The following is a 7,019-nucleotide window of genomic DNA, read 5'->3' as shown; positions in this document are numbered from 1 at the left end:
AAAAGATAGTACGCGTAATTGTATTATCCGTACCCACGGTTCTCGTCGCGCACCGAAAACTCACTCACGCACTTACGTACTTTGTTTTTCATTTTCTTGTTTTACTCGCGTTCGATAGTGACGATGTGACAATAGTAAATAGCATCGGTAAACGCCGTTAATGGTAACGATATTAATCGAATAGGAATAATAATAATAATGATAATAACAACGATAATAATTAATAATAAAATACTTAAGAATAACCGTTATCTCACGATGACCATAATAATAATAATAATAATAATAACAACAATAATAATAATAATAATAATAATGATAATAATAGTAATAATGATAATAGTTAATTAACACTATATTATATATATTTATATATTTATAATATGTATTATTTATAGATGTATATTATATTATGTATTTCATTATTATTTAACACATTCTTTTGTACAAGTAAATCAATTAAGAATAAGTACAACTTGGTAGCAAAGAGAGATAGAATTATTATTCACTGTATATCTTTATCATAGTGAGAAGAGAGAGATATATATATATATATATATAATATTTTTTTTTGTGTATATATATATCTTATTTAATTCATTTCATTTTATAATAATATTCTTTCATTATCTTTATTATGTTTCAGACCGTAATTCTTACACTGCCGCCGATGATGGCTGACGGAAGTGGCCTTTGACTACCTCCTATTTTCATTTTCTTTTCTTTTTTATTTCTCGCGCGTGGTTTTTCCTCCCGTTTCCCGTTTAACTGTTACCTCCACGTGGTCTTTTTTTCTTTTCTTTTGTAACCCCACCCAACCCCTCTGAGTCCGTGACATTCCCAATTCCGACTTCCGCGCTAATGTGCGTCCATCGTCGCGAATCCCCGTCGCGCCCACTTCCGCTGTTCATCGATTCTTAAGAGAGAGGAGGTAGAAAAAACAGCGAAAACGACGAGAAAGGCCCGCGACGCGATCGCGGCGCCATTTTATTACTAGAAATATTACACGATAAGCAGCGAGGCGGACTCTCGATTTACGATCGTCCGTCGAGACGCGCCGTCGCCGTGGAAATCGACACGCCGGAAACGCGACGATGAACGGAGGCAACGCGAAAACAAACGCGGTAGTTTCCGGGATGGGGTGGACGCCGCGAGATATTCGGGGTAAAAATATACATAGACGCGCGAGTAAACAAACTCGGCGGAACAAAGTAAACGCGCGTTACGGAGGATCTTAGACATTAGAACGCTGTAAAAAACGCGGGAAAACACAGCAACCACTTGCAGGTTGCAATTTCGTCTGAACCTGCTCGTTGCAACCTGCGAAGGAGGTACAGTGGAACGTAGGTACACGTAGGGGACAAATAGTTCTTTGGAGAAAGGGCGTATGGTACGCTCTGACACATTTTTTTATTTTTAAAAATAAATAATAACCCACTGAGGAGAACGTGATTCGTTAACTACAATTCCACAGTAAAATGGAGTTAATATACGCCCTTTCTCCAAGAAACTATTCGCTTAATATTCGATCGTGACTCTTGCATCATATGGCGACTTGTAACTTGGTTGCAATCTGCGAGGGAATACTGCATACATAGTCGAACTCGATTGTAACGATCAACAAAATTTCCTTGTTAAACCTACTACTCACTGATTAGCGGTGAGTTAGGTTCGTCGTTCAAATTGTCAAGAACTCGTTAAAGACACAGATTCAAGAAAAGTCAATATCGGGAGAAAGAATATATTTACACGTGGGCATATTATTTGTATTATTAATATGCTTGTTTAAACTACGATACGTTTAATATTAAACACGATCAATACCTTTCGTAATTAAGAAGAATATTAGTAATAAATATGATGTAAATTAGTCTTTTTATTTGCGAGATTCCTCTCAAGATGTCACGAGTTTCCCCGAACACTGTAAAAACGAGTGATTTAATAAGAATACGCGTGCATTAAAATCAATATGGCTTCTCTTGCTTGTTACAGCCGCGACTTCGCGACGTCCGTGCTCGTTATAACCAAATTCGACTGTACGTGAAAATAATAGTCGGTATTCTTTCGCCGGGGGAGTAAAGATACGTGTTACAGGGGTGTTTTGTTTTTGCAAAGGACGAAGGGATCGATGGGGTTGTTAGGGAGGCTCTTTGAAACGCTTTAGAACATCCCGAACGGTCGTGTACTTCGATAGAAAGACGTTTTGTTGATAGGAAAAGAGAGAATCGCGTCGAATCGGTCCCGATTTCGGGCAACGAGCTTTCAACTAAACGCTGACCTAACGCACGGAGGCCTACGGAGAACATCGAGCGCACAGCGCCACAAAAATGGCGGGAAAAATCTATTTCGCCCCTGGATCAATTGTTCTTCTTTTTGCTAAAAAAAAAGAATTAATACCACGCCTGCCGTAACGTCTTTCGATATATTCTAACTAAAATTTTTGAAAATACATCCCGATTACGCGCTACTTTGTAATAAAAAAATAATACCATGTATATTATGCCCTTGATATATATTTAAAAATTTCTAGAGACGACGTACTACTGCTTCTTCGTTAAATACATTTTATAAGAGAAATAATACCGAATGGTTTTTAATTCGAAACGAAGGACATCGAAAATCGAACCGAGCACACCAACGACGCCATTCTACAGAGTGGTAATAAAGTTTCAAAAATTACTCCGCCGTTCAACGACTCGAGGGGCTCTACGGAGGACGAAGTGACCGCGAACAACCGAAAAGTGATCGCAGTTTGGCACTGACACCCGTCAACACGAACTAAACACGTTCACGGGACCGGAAGGAAGCGGCAATTGAGAAGTCACGTGTTTCGGATCGAGACTCGATGCCAAAAATCGTGGCGCGTCGAGCGTAGGACCGCGTTCGAAATGCTTCGAATTCCATCGAGATTTGATCTCGCTTAACTCGCGACGCATTAAAAAATAAAAAATAAAAGAAAAGAAGGAATAAAATAAGAATAAAAATAAAGCATAAAAAAAAAAAAAAAAAGATACGACCAATGTCTGATTATTCGTCTCATAGTCGTTTCGTTCGCATTCTCGCGTAAACCGGTCCCGTTTCCGGGGCCGCAAAGGCTCCACTTCCGGCGCCAGGCGCGAGCAGCTCGCGGCTGTGACCCAGACTTATGTCGGATAGTAGCAAGAACACACATTAAAATCATAGAAGATCAACGTTATTAGACGTGTTACGCAAAATGGCTGTCCGTTTGGTTTTTCCTTTCTCGTTTTTTCTCCCCCGAACTCGTCGTTCGAGGAATTCACAGACCATGGACAATTCGTTCGCCCCCCTTCTCGCCTAAAAAGCCTCTTTTTTCCTTGGACAATATTCCTTTCGTATTTTTTTTTTTATTCTTTTTTACTTTCTCTTCGTTATTATATTCTCTACTAGCCGCGCGGACGATTCCACGCGGCCATATTTGGTCGAGCGTTGTCCCATTATTTTTTTATTTTCTGGTCTCTGTGCGTACCTCCTTTGAAAATCGGTTTTCTCAGTCCCCACAATAAACTTCTGCGACTGGCTGGAGCAAGGGTTTACGCATCACACGTCCAAAAGGAGCACACATGTCATGGGTTTACTGATATACGTATAATATGCGTTATAGATCCTTCGTTCGTGCGCGATCGAGGCCCGCGAAGCCTCCGCGAGAGATTCCCTTGTGTCTCGTCGAGCATGCCGTTTCCTTTCGACTTTTCGAAATCGCCGCCGCCCGTCTCCACCCTCGTTTTACTAATTTTTTCATACAAGCTTCAACAGAGTTTCGCGCGTTGCACGATTATACGCGATCCGACAATTATTTTTATTTCGCGTGCATTCGAGGGCGCGTTTCGGCGACTGTTATTTTCCAATTTTTAACGCGCAACGATACATTAGACTAAAATACATCGAACGATACTCGAGATTAAAAATTTTCGATTAAAATTACACGATCGTTCGAATTAATGGCGGAATACCGAAGCAAGTAGGAAGATTCTCGATTTATTCTGTATTCTTTGACGCCAAATTACGAAAAAGAGGATCGCTTTCGTGCCAATTTCACTTGGATGATGTTCGATCACCGACTTCCATGCACGTTTTCAAGAATTATTCCTCGATTTTTGGAAAATCCGACCGATAGTCTGCACTGCGACATTTCCAAACTACCGAGTGGTGAAATGCGTTCCGTCTTAAATACACGTGAAACGAGAGATATGTACTGCAATTACAACTATAAAGAAAATCCGTCTTTTATTCGACCAATAGTGAAACAACTGTTTTCATTTTGATTCCGATTGCTAAATCTGGATTTCAATCGGAGGCATTCTTCTCCCCAGTTCTTGCAATGATTTCCACCGGCCATGCTTGTTTTAAATACACGTACGGGAGTTTGGTTTAAACCGACGCGCGAAGCAAATGTTAAAATAGACAAAGTTAAAACCAGGAGGGTGATCGAGAATGATTTAAAAAGAGATTCGAACCTCTCCAGAACGTTGCGTTTCGTTCTAGTACATCTTAAGACATTGACAACCGATCGAAGGAGATCTTCCTAAAATGTACAATTAGACGACAAGAACAAATTTGATCGAGATACGGAAAGTTTTCGAAAGAAATTTAGCAGTAACCTTGGCCATTGGACCAACAGAATCTTTCCCCTTTTTGAAAATCAATTCGTAGAGACTGTAGGACGTTAACGAACGAATAAACAAAGTCCGTGGGACGGGCGGTCGTCCAGCGAATCGCGTAATCGTACCGATGATTCGTTTAAATGTCACGCGTGTCCGCGAAACGACGCGCTCGACGTGCATTCGTGCGAACGGGCGTGCGCGTGCACGCATTCTGCGGCGAGAAACACCGTATCGTATTAATATTAATAATAATAATGATAATAATAATAATAGTAATAATAATAATATTAATCAATTAATAATATATTTATCGTATATGCGTATATTAAATAAATTCTCCGATATAACTTACGGCTTAACCCTAAGCTTATCTCGACTTAAGATTTAAGTAACCCCACCCTGTCGCGGGGATGCCCTTGCACCACCCAGGGCGGACTCCTTAAGAACCTAGTAAATCCTAAAACCGGAAGCTCCGCCGTACCGACAGGCCAGCTGCCTTTTTATTTTATTTACCTCTTTTTTTTTATTTTCATTTCACCTTTGTTTCCGTTTCCTTACTCCTTTTCGCGCTTCATTTTTTTTTCTTTTAATTATTTTCGTTACATCTTTGCTTCTCTATTCTTCGATTTGTTCGCCTCGCGGCGCTCGAGGAAACGAGAGATCGTCGAACGGCGTCGTTGCCGATCGAGGACGACGACGGGGACGATTCGTCCTCGATACCCGGAAACCCGAAACCCGAAACCCGAAACCCGACGTACGTCGTCGACTCCGCGTCCCCCAATTCCGTGTCTACGCGCGATCAAATTCAACCACCGCGGATCCGTTGTCTCGCGTGTGCCAGCGAACCGGAACCGGAACCGGGGCGCGCGTACACACGGACGATTCGCGTATTTAAATAGTAATCTCTCCTCTGACGTCATTGTTCCCAAGCTAGCGTTCTCTAAATTGCGATCCAACGCGAGGAGGGGTTCGCCGCGCGCAACGGCGGCACCAGGTCGCGCGAGTCGTCGCCGTCGTCGTCATCGTCGTCGTCGTCGTCGGATGGGAGAAAGAGGACGAAAGAGACGAGGGCGCGACGGTCGTGAAGCGCCTCCCGCGAGGCGAACAATCCCCGTTTCGTGCGCGCGAAACGCGCGCTGAACGGTACCAGACCGGCGACGGACCGTCTCCATCGTCGCCGGAGATGCGAGTCGCGACACCAGACACGCGAACGACGACAACCGTCCCCGTGGCTCCCGCGTCGACGAGCGTGGCAGTCCTCTCCGGGTTCCAGATCCTCCACGCGGCCGCGACGATTCCTTCCTGGCTCGACGAACAGTGCACTAGTGATAACAACCGGGGGGGAGAGACGAGCAATGGTTTGGATCTTATGGTGGTGGCGGCGGCGACAGCATTGGGATCTTACGATCCATCCTTGCCACCTGAAAGAAACGTTCAACGGAGCCTCGTCTTTCTTCCCTTACTCTTTTCTCGCTGACACTTTGTCGACACCGTGCACCGCCATCGCAACTGGATTCTATAGCTCGAATATTTAGAATCAAGCCCCATGATACGTTTTTTATTTCAGGTGTTACGTCGAGGTCGTAAATTAAGAGATCTCAATCAACGTTTGCCGATGTCGTATTTCACCTCCACTGTACGACAAGTAAACGTTCATTTTAAGAATCATTACTGTAGTATCTGCAACCATTCGGTATGTTATTTAACAGAAAATGTTCAGTCTAGGGGGAAATAAGTTGCCTCAGACATCACCAACGATTACATTTGAAAAATTTAGAAAAAGAATAAAATAATGCAAGAATAGTATGAGATTGTTCCCATCAAGGAATAAGCGTTCCAAGACGTCTGTCATATATCCGTGACGAAGAAAGGGGCACGTCGAGTACGATTTACGAGTCTTTGGGAAAGACTTCGTCGGGAAGCTTTTGCTGCGCGCGGACTCGCGCCTGCGAGCGTTTCCAATAGCTGGTCTGACAATAAACGGTCGCAAACTACTTTGACTCTAATTCTATCGAGGACAGTTACCGTGAAGACAACAATACCGTTCGAACTTTGGGGAACGTTAGGAAGTTTGGCAGACACTCTCCGAGTTTATGGACCGGGAACGGGAGACGCGACGATAGACTCTGAATTGGTTATCTCGACTAAGCAACATCGAATTTACGTAATTTACACGGTCCCGAAAATTTCTGCACTTCGATTCACCTGAACGGTAGAATTTTATTCGAATGTACGTGAATTAAATTATTTTTTGTACCGCCACGATCAATGATGATTTAAGAATTCAACGACCAAGTTACGGATGCTCGGTCGACAAAGTGTCCCGATCAACGTGCAACACAACACGAAGCTGTGGATCCACGTGTCTCTCTGGAGTTAGTCGTGAAGCAGAGGCCA

General features: G+C 43.0%; 1 protein-coding gene across 4 annotated transcripts in view; it reads right to left on the bottom strand.

Moving 5' to 3' along the window:
• Positions 1–405: 405 nt before the first annotated feature.
• The window catches only part of LOC143345830 (uncharacterized), a 94,615-nt gene continuing 88,001 nt past the window's right edge, over positions 406–7,019 (bottom strand). For 3 of the 4 annotated variants that reach the window (XM_076773324.1, XM_076773327.1, XM_076773325.1), the window contains one exon: positions 406–6,043. The gene's annotated coding sequence lies outside the window, so the exon portion shown is untranslated. The remainder of the gene's footprint in view (positions 6,044–7,019) is intronic. The other variant, XR_013080323.1, reaches the window with a different exon arrangement.

Source organism: Colletes latitarsis, chromosome 9 (assembly GCF_051014445.1).
Source record: "Colletes latitarsis isolate SP2378_abdomen chromosome 9, iyColLati1, whole genome shotgun sequence".
NCBI classification, from domain to species: Eukaryota; Metazoa; Arthropoda; class Insecta; order Hymenoptera; family Colletidae; genus Colletes; species Colletes latitarsis.
The sequence above is the reverse complement of the archived record's forward strand: the minus strand, read 5'-3'. Positions and strand labels throughout refer to the sequence as shown.